The sequence below is a fragment of the Rhinopithecus roxellana genome, chromosome 11, assembly GCF_007565055.1.
Source record: "Rhinopithecus roxellana isolate Shanxi Qingling chromosome 11, ASM756505v1, whole genome shotgun sequence".
NCBI lineage: Eukaryota > Metazoa > Chordata > Mammalia > Primates > Cercopithecidae > Rhinopithecus > Rhinopithecus roxellana.
In genome coordinates, this window is record NC_044559.1 from 84,782,139 (window position 1) to 84,792,998 (window position 10,860).

The following is a 10,860-nucleotide window of genomic DNA, read 5'->3' on the forward strand; positions in this document are numbered from 1 at the left end:
ACCATGCTAAAGAAGAAAAATTATATGATTATATCAATTACTGCGGAAAAAGCTTTTGACAAAATCCACATTCATGATAAAACTTTCAGCAAAATACAAATAGAGTAAAATTTTCTGAGCTTGAAAAAGGCATCTACAATAACCTGCAGCTCACATTATACTTAATGGAGAGATACATTTTCTCTAAGATAGAGAAAAAGGCAAGATTGTCCTCTCTAACTGCTCCTAAACAACATTGTACTGGAAGTCTAAGTTAATACAGTAAGACAAGAAAAAACAATTAAAAATGTATACAATGGAAAGGAATAAATTGAATTATTTTTATTCAGATTACATAATTATCTACACACAAAAGAATCCCAAATAATCTACAAAATATTCCTAGAACTAATGAGCAAAGTGGCAGGATAAAAGATTAATATACATAGTCAACCAATTTTCCATGTATCAGCAATGAGTGAATGAAATGAAAAAATTTAAAATATACCACTTATGATAGTAGAAAAAATGGAATATTTTGCTATGGATCTGAGAAGATATGTATAGGATCTACATATAGGAAACTATAAAACACTGAAAAAGGAAGTAAAGAAGATACATAGAAATGTTCCATATTCATGAATCAGAACAGTCATTATTGTTAAGATGTCAATTCTTCCCAGTTTGATTTATACATTCAATACAATTCCAATAAAAACCCTAGCAAACTATTTTTTGATATCAACTAACAAGTTGACTCTATTTTATATATATTGAAAGGCAGAAGACTAAGAATAGCCAATGTAATCTGAAAAAATAAAAATAAAGTTGGAGGACTCACACTACCCAATTTAAAATTTAAAGACTCACTATGAAGGTAAATTGATAAAGACAATGTGGTGTTAGTGAAAGAACGGACACATGGATCAATGGGACAAGATAAAGAACCAATAAATAGACCAACACTTGCACAGCCAAGTGATCTTTGACAAAGGAATAAAAGCAACCTGTCACCAGAGAAAGGATAATATTTTCAGCAAATGGAGCTGGAACAATTAAATGCCCATATAAAAATAAAAAATCCAGACACAAACTTTACATTTCCCAAAAATTTGAATCGATATGGGTCATAAACGTAAGTGTAAATGCCAAACCATAACATTCCCAGAAGAAAACAGGAGAAAATCTGTGTGATCTGGAGTTTGGCAATGTGATTTTAGATAAAATACAAAAAGCACACCTCATGAAAACAATTGATACATTTGATTTTATTAAAATTAAAATCTTCTGCATTGCAAAAAAACTAAGAGAATGAAAATCTAAGTCATAAACTGGGAAAAAAGTTTGTAAAATTTATATCTGATAAAGAACTTGTATCCAAAATATACAAAGCACTCTTTAAATCCAACAATAAGAAGACAACCCAATTAAAAAAAAAAAGTAAAAGATCTGAATAAACATCTCACCAGATAAGATATGCAGATGAAAAATAAACATGAAATGATGCTCAACATCATTAGCCATTAGATAATTGCATATTATCACAACAATGAGACACCATGGCATACCTATTATGGTGGCCCGCCCTGTCATCCTTTTCCAATTGAAAATACCAATTGCTGGCAGGGATGCAGAGCAAGAAGAAGTTTCTTTTGTTGCTGGTGGAAATGCAAGAATACAACCACGTTGGAAGAGAGTTTGGCAGTTTTTAACAAAGCTAAACATTGTCATAACATACAATTCAGTAATCCCACTCCTAGGTATTTACCCAACTGATGTGAAAACTTATGTCCACAACATGCATGTGAAGGCTTATAACACTGTTGTTCATAATTGCCAAAAACTGGAAGCAACCAAGATGTCCTTTAATATGTGAATAGATAAACAAACTGAAGTACAACTACGCAATCGAGTACTATCATTAATAAGAGGTAATGAGCTACGAAGCCATGCAGAAACATGAGTGACTAGTAAATGCATATTGCTAAGTAGAAGAAGCCAGTCTTAAAAAGCTTGTGATTCCCTTTATAGAATATTCTGGAAAAGAGGAAACTATAAAGACAAGAAATACATCAATGGTTGTTGGAGCTTTGGAGGAGGTGAGTTAAACAGATGATGAGCAGGGGATATTTTAGGGTGGGGAAACTATTTTGTTTGATAGTGTCATGGACAATATATGACATTATGTATTTGTCAAAACTCACAAAACTTTATAACAAAAAGAGTCAGCCTTAATGTTTGCCAATTAAAAAAATTATCTAACTGGCCAGTGGATCTCAGGATAAAATGTAGAATGTTGCAAAAGACTACAAATGTGTTAGAAATGTATAAAACAACCATACTTCATGGAGAGGGAGAAGGTGGGATCTATGTAATGTTGGAAATATGTGGAGTCTGGAGTACGTGGCCAAAGGAATTGTGCAGAAGAATTGCACTTTTGTTGGTAAAGTTTTTTTCACAATGGTATATGGATTCACAATTCTGAAAGCACTATATATGCATAGTGCTATTGAACAATTAGGTACATGAATGGTGAGTAGTGAAAGTCAACTTTCTCACTGTTGGAATGGGAGGCTACAAGTAAGGAAGGTAACGATCCATGTGGTGATCAATTAAAGTTGTGGGCATTAGTTTGAATATATGTTTAGCTTAATATAGACACAGAAGGTTACATACAGAAAAATTTACATATAAGATACATGTATATACATAGGTGAGCATACACACACATTTCCTTGTTCTCTCAGCTTAGATCCTCAGAGGGCCTAGGAGCGATGATTCCCCAGTACCCTGGTAGCAACAAGCATACCTAGTGCCTAGATCTTGGTTTCAAATTATATTCTCAAATAAAAGTAACTAGGGCTTATTGAAGAAATAACTGAGTCTAAGACTGGAACATGATATACACAAGGTGAACCTAGAACATCTTGTAGTGACAGAAAATAAGAAAATGCTCACAAAAAAAGAAAAGAAAAAGAGAAAGAACAACCATGTTGAAAATGTTTCAAAGGGACACTAGAGCTAATTGAAAGAACCCCCAATGGTCAAAGCTGGAACAATTTGAATGACAAAATAAACTAGTACGGATATGACCCAGAGTATAAAATGAAAAGCCGTTAATCTATATTGATATAAGTAATCAACTGACAAATAAATGGGGGAGAATACAAAAATCTGTGCAGAAGAGTTTATGTGGATGATTTGCCCTAGATAGCTCTGTATTCCTTAAGTGTGGGCTGCCTATAGTGACTTCTTCCAAAGAGTGAAGTACGGAAAGGGAAGAAGAAGAGAAATTTTAAGTAGAGAAACCTGACAACACTATTTCAGCCAAGTGATCGTCTTTAACATCCACAGTGACAGGTCATGTTCATAATATATTCCCTTGAGATGATTTGATGAGAGTGGCATTTTCCCTCTGTGGTCTTCTTCCCAAAATCATAACTTGAATTTAATTTTGGAAAAAAGGTCAGATGAATCCCAGTTGAGGGACTTTGTTTTTAAAAAACACTTTTAAAAATTTTTTTAAATTTTACTCACCCAGAGAAAGAAAACTGAGAAACTTTCTACAAAACACTTGTTCAATACTTCTCAAATTGTCTAGGTCATCAAAAATAAGAAAAGCTTGAGAAACTGTAATACACAGAGGGTTTATGGAAAAATAATGATCAAATGTTATGACGTATCTAAGATGGGATCAAAAAGAGAAAAAGAGAGCATTAGATAAAAACTAAAGAAATTGAAATCAACTATGGCTTTTTATTAAAGTATGCTATTGATATTAGGTCATTACATGTGATAAATATATTAGTGTAAGATAATGATGGCAGAAACGTGGTGTGTGGTATATAGGAACTCTCTGTACTATCTTTATAGGTTTTCTGTAAATGTAAAATTACCTTAAAATAAAAAAGTGTATTCAATATTTAAAAAGAAAATTAGAATTTTCTCTTTGGTAAATACACACCTTACAAATCTTTGCACCTACTTTTAATCACATGCAAATTAAGGGACTGATTATATGGAAATTTCTGGACAACGGGTGGCAATTTTTGGGTAATTGCCGTGGAAGGGGGCGGCAACTTCTGAGGGTTGCCATGTCAATGGTAAACCATCCCGGCACTGGTGAGCATGTGTCTTATGGAGGGGTTCTTTTGCCTCTTCCCTGTTTCAGCTAGTCTTCAATCTGGTCCAGAGCTGAATCCAACCTCTGGAGTTGAGTCCTGCCTCCTACTTCAATAGCAGATACAAAAGCATAGAAGAGAAAGCAGAGAGAACAGGACATCTTTGGAAACTACGCCATGATGCTTAGAGAATGAATGAAGGACAGGGTACTGAGAAGGAAGGGAGGAAGATACAACTAGAGATGCAGGATGCAGCCAGGGTCAGGTCCTGCTGATTCTTGAGTGCCATGGCAGTTATCAACCTTTGTCCACGGTAATTAATAATAAAAATTCAAGGCATTGATGTAATTTGGTATCAAAGAGCTAATTACTGGCTCTCATCATTATGTATTAGAGTCACAGCTGATCAGAAGTTCCAGGGAGAAGCATAAAGTCATCAAAAGCAGTCAGCTGAATCTGGCAAAATGAAAGTGATTGTTGCAATATTTTTGGATTCAGTACAGAGTTTAAATCTTTTACATCTGTGCCTCCAACCGATTCATTTTAGAATTGGTTCTGAGAACAAATTGACTGGCTTGTAGAATTTCCATAGTTCAAGGACTTACTGCTAAAGTAGAAACAAGTCAAGTTTGAAGAATGACCCATTGCATCTGGTGTGTTGATAACTTCCTCTAACTGCAAATAATGTAGGGAAAAAAAGAGCAACTGACGTTTCCTGTCTGCAGAAAAGTATCTGGAAGTAAAGCACCCATCATTTCCTTTGGATTTCAATAGATTTGCATTTGCACTATCTTGGTGGCACATAGACTGAAACACCTGATATTTGCACGTTCAACCAACCACACATTATTATTTGTTGGTGGGTTATTCATTGCCATGTTATAGACTAGAAAAGTAAATATTAGAATTAAATTCTGAAGCCCTGGATTTAGAATGTAAGACCAAAAAAGAGTTGTGTCTAACATGCATTCTTAAGGTAATTTCTCTACTGCTTTTTCACTTCCAGCACAAGTTCAGAGCAGTGTTTTTAATAAGGGCATTAATTGCTATATGAGGGTTCAAAGTCAATGTTGTGCTACCCTAACTCAATGCTCATTTGCTTCAGTTTATTTCCATTTGTTTGCTGTTTTCCACGCTCTGCTGGCAGAGCCATGCAAAAGTTGAGATTTGTTATTGTCGTTGTTGTTGTTGTTGAGATGGAATCTCATTTTGTCGCCCAGGCTGGAGTGAAATGGGGTAATCTTGGCTCACTGCAACCTTTGCCTTTGGCGTTCGAGTGATTCACTTGCCTCAGCCTCCCAAGTAGCTGGGATCACAGGCGTGCACCAGGGCGCCCGGCTAACTTCTGTATTTTTACTGTGTAGGGGGTTTGGCCATATTGGCCAGGCTGGTCTTGAACTCCTGACCTCTGGTGATCCACCCGCCTCGGCCTCCCAAAGTGCTGGCGTGAGCCAGCATACCTGGTGTGGAGACTAAGTTTTATAGGAGAAATTCACCTTGACTCTTAGTAACTGTTTCTTAAGGGTCTTTCATTTCTTAAGGGTCTTTTCTTCTGAGATCTGCCCTTTTCGTCCCTGATAAATGCCCCTTAAATAGGGAGAGACCCCCACTGGAGCTGTCCATTGAGCTCTGCAGGGTGCACCCAGGCACTCATCACACACTACTTTTTTCCTGGAGTGTCACAGTATCAGCAACTCTGTATTCATCTGTGAATAAAAATAGTTTTTCTTTATGTTTCAGAGGATAAACATAGAGGCAGCTTTGGGATAGAGTCATTACATACATCTTTTTATTCAATAGGTATATATTTTGTGCCTACCAAGTGCAGGAAACTAAATGCAAGAGTCTTTTCCTTGAGACACTTCCTTCCTTCTCCTATAAGCTCAACACAGGAAGTTAAAAAGTCTACTGGGTGGGAATTAAAGAGATATTTAGCTGCTGGAAGTGCTTTTGGCATCTACAAATCATTCTGGTTTCGTGTTGCCTGTTGCTTATCCTGTTTATGTGAACACTGATGAGAGAACCAAAACTAAGTCAGTTTTTCTTCATCTTCCTTCTCAAATTCCTTAGAGTAGGCAACTGTTGTCTGCTAAAATAGCTTTTCAGTCACACTGGTATCTATGTGGTGAAAATATTTCCCCCCTAAAGGAAATAGAGTTCCCTCCTAAATTTGCATAGAGTCACAACAAGCTCTTATTTCTTTCTCATGCCTAGGTTATTGGGCAGCTGTCTTTTCATCAATAATTCAGGACTCAGGCACTGGTGGGCTGAAGAAGAAAAATCGTAGAGATTGAGAAAAGTCTTTATGGGGCTAGAAGCACTTCTGCTCATATTCTGCTGGTTGGAAACAGGTCAGAACTAATTTGTCTAGCCACAAGAGCTACAGGAGAGGCTGTGCAATGTAGTCCAGTTTATGCCTAAGAAAAAGAGCAACAGGAATTGATCTCTGCTGTGCTTCTTATTTTTCTATCAGCCGTTGGGTGGGAGTGAAGTGAACATCAGGTTCCAGGAATCTGCTGAGTACCTACTGCCCCTCAGCACGTCTGACTGCTTGTGGTGTCGCCTCCTGTGGGGGTAGCAAGATTACACCTCACAAAGGGTTTATGCTTTCCTGGAAGTATTCACTTTCATTGAAGTTAACCCACTATCTTCTATGGGCTAAAAAATTGCTGAGATGGAGACACAGACAGTGCATCCAAGCCCAACTAATAGAACCTTCCACTCTTCTATTCATGGCACAGAATTGCCATGCATTGTTTATCATTGTCTGCATAACTCCGGATGAGGAGAATGAAGGAAGGGGAGCAGTGTTTAAGTATTCACTATACATGAGGCATTTTCTCGGTGCTACACTTCCATCATTTCATTCAACTCTCACAACCATGTTGGACTTAAGCACTATCCTCGCTTTTTAAACATCACAACAGCAACTGATCCTTAGCAGATTTAAATAACTGACTTAAGGTTAAGCAGGTAGTGAATAGAAAAGACAAGATTTTCATATAGATTTTTCTGATATTTTAAGCTTACTGTTTCTCTAATCGCTTTGTCACCATCTTATCATACTGCCTCTTCACTGAGATTCCGTGAGTGACGCCATTTGACATCTGTCCTTCACATAGTAGACACTTGATGTATCGCTATGGAGAAATGTCTGATGTGGGTGATTTCTTTGAGTATACATTGCTCTTGGTCAAATTTGAGAAATATTCTACTAATTGTGTTGAACACTGGGATGCCATCCTATACACACCAATATTCTTTCTCTTTTTGTCATTGTCTTCTTTCGCAGTCATTATTTCTAAAAAAACTGCTCAGACATTTTCATTTTTTTTTTCAAGTAATGGGTTGGGCTGGCTTATTCACGTTCATCAGCCATTTCTTCATTTATTTAACAATTATACTTTTTAAGAACCTACGGTGGGTAACCATCCAAGCACTTGCTTGGTGCTGGGAATAAGGGAGAGGATATAAAGATGATTGCGACTTGATTATTCATCCATGACGGAATCTCTGGGGTTTTGATTTGGAGAAAAGATCATCATATACTTAAAGGAGAAAGAGTTATATGCCCTTATAATGCAACCACAGTCACAAAAGTGTTGGTTTTGCATCTTGTGACTATGGTAAGATAATGAGTTGCCTAGGAATGCATATTTTTAAAACTTCTATTGGAAGTTCAGGGGTACATGTGTAGGTTTGTTACATAGGTAAACTTATGTCATAGGGGTTTGTTGTACAGGTTGTTTTGTCTCCCATGTATTAAGGCTAGTATCCATTAGTTATTTTTCTTGATCTTCTCTCTCCTCCCACCCTCCACGCCCCCGCATTTGCCCCAACATGTGTTGTTACCGTCTATGTGTCCATGTGTTCTCGTTACTTCGTTTCCACGTATAAGTGAGAACATGTGGTATTTGGTTTTCTGAAATTTTGGGCATTTGTATGAAAGTCTGATTGATTTTATGCTTAAGGCATGTTAAGTGTTTTCACTGCTTTTTCTTCACCTCCTCACTTTTATTTTTGGATTTACTCTTTGTTCACATTCAACCACTATATTTACTTCTCAGACATTTGAAATCTTAACAACATAAATCCAGTAATATCAGAGAACATTTTGGTATGGTCAACCACTTCTTCATAAGATCTCTTTACCTATGAACTCCAGCCAAGATTTCCTGTCATCAGAACTCTCAACACATTTCTCTCTGTATATGCTGCATCTAAAGAGGCTGCACTGCAAAGCTGACTAAACAAAAGTTTATGGCACTTGTTCCAACTTTACCATTGACTAGTTGTGTGAACTTTGGACGGTTGACCTCTTTCAGCCTCAATTTCCGAAGCAATTAATAAAAGCAGAAACTCCATTCTTTGTTCTGGATTGTTCCACTTAGGAATTTTGACTAGTTTTTTTCTGTGTTTTATAAAAATTTAAATACATAGCAATAAACATTGAAACTCACCAAAACCTAAGATCTTAAGCATATTGACTATTTTTAATGGGAGAATTCTACAGGAAAGTATTCATGATGCAGGGAATTAGGAAACCGCATCATTTACTTGTTTTGGTAAAGTCTTTAGATGCATTATTCAACCTCTTTGGCTCAATTTTCATCATTTGAAATAAAGAGTAAACTGGAGGTTCTCTGAATGTTCAGAATTCAGTGCTTTGAGATATAATATCAAGTTAGCTTGTTGAAATCAACAAGATAATTTAACAGCTCCTATCCGAATGAATCACGTGTTTCTATTTTAAAAAATATAAACCTTCTTTCATAAAAATGTTTTTTTGAAACACATGAACATAGGGAGGAGAACAACACACACTGAAGCCTGTCATGGGTGGGAATCGGGGGAGGGAGAACATCAGGATAAACAGTAATGCATGCTGGGCTTCATACCTAGGCAATGGGTTGATAGGTGCAGCAAACCACCATGACACATGTTTACCTACGTAACAAACCCACACGTCCTGCACATATAACCCAGAAGCTAAATCAAATTAAAGCTAAATCAAATTAAAATTTAAAAGTAGAAGCAAAGTCACTTTTTAAAAATTTGAGACAATTAGTTGAGAATTTAGCAGGAATGTGGAATGAAATGTAAATATTTTTGCTGTTTTCTCAATTAATTCTCATGATTTTCCTGAATTATATCTAGATAGATAACAAAAGCATACAGATATTAGTATATTTAAGTAACTTTAACTATGAAAATTCAAAGTGAGCAAACATAATTATGGAAAAAATTTTCTCACATAAAAGAGCATTTTCTTGGAGTCAGTTGTTATACAAGTGTTTTCTTATTTTGTCAGAGAGTTTTGGGAAGTAGCAAAACGTAAAACTACAACTGAAACGTGACTATAATTGTCTAAAAATCAGGCTGAGGCCCATCCAGCATCTTGTAGATATTTTTTTCATTGATTTTAATCTAAACAAATTCTCTTTCAAAATTAAGCATTTTTCCACAAACTCAAAGGTCACCAGAGAATTTGTTCATGACTTAAAAAAAAAGTTCTATTTGTGTTTTAGATTTAGGTGGAACATGTACAGGTTTTTTACCTGAGTATATTGTGTGATGCTGACGTTTGGAGTATGATTGATCCTATCATCAAGGTAGACCATAGTATTCAACAAGTAGTTTTATATCCCTTTCCTTTTCCCTCCCTCCCAAGCTATTAGTCCTCAGTGGACATTGTTCCCATCTCTACATCCGTGTGTACCCAATGTTTAGCTCCCATGTAAAAGTAAAAGTGAGAGTATGTTGTATTTGGTTTTCTGTTCCTGCATTAATTTGCTTAGGACAATGGCCTCTGGCTGCATCCATGTTACTGTAAAACATGATTTCACTCTTTTGTAGGGTTGTGTCATATTCCATGGTGTATATATACCACACCACATTTTCTTTGTTCATTCCAGCACTGAGAGTCACCTAGGTTGATTCCATGACTTTGCTATTGTGACTAGTGTGGCAATGAACATATGCATGAATGTATCTTTTTGGTAGAATGATTTATATTTCTTTGGTATACACCCAGGAATGAGACGGCTAGGTCAAATGGTGGTTTGAATTTTAGCTCTTTGAGAAATCTCCAAACTGCTTTTCACAGTGGGCTGAGCTAATTTACATTTCTACTAACAGTGTATAAGAGTGTGTAAGTGTCCCCTTTTCTCCACAGCCTTGCCAGTATCTGTGACTTTTTTACTTTTTAGCAGTAGCCATTCTGACTAATGTGACATGACGTCTCATTGTGGTGTTGATTTCCATTTCTCTGATGATCAGTGACGTTGAGCTTTTTTTTTTAATGTTCGTTGGCCGCTTGTATGTCTTCTTTTGGGAAGTGTCTCTGACGTCTTTTGCATTAACAATCTGTATAGGTTAAGTAAGAACAATCTTCAATAGTTAAGTGAATATCATGTTAATGATCTGCTTCATTTTGAGTAAACTAGTGGTTCTATTCCAGAAAATGGTAAAAAAGAAAAACAAAACAAAACAAAAAACAAAAAAACAAAAAAAACTGGTGAATATAATACGTTCTGCATATAATGTGCCCGACTGAAAAATTTATGCTTATATTTTCCGAGTAAATTACTAGATTTGCACAGCTAGGTTTAAAAGAGAAATACTGTAAGTCAGCAAAAAAGGTGGTGTGGGTTATGGTAATTTCCATACACCACACCCCAAACTGGCAAAGGTACATCACAGTTAATCATCTTAAGACGTTAGAAGAGTGTCTATTTCCACCCAAGTTACACATTGGCAG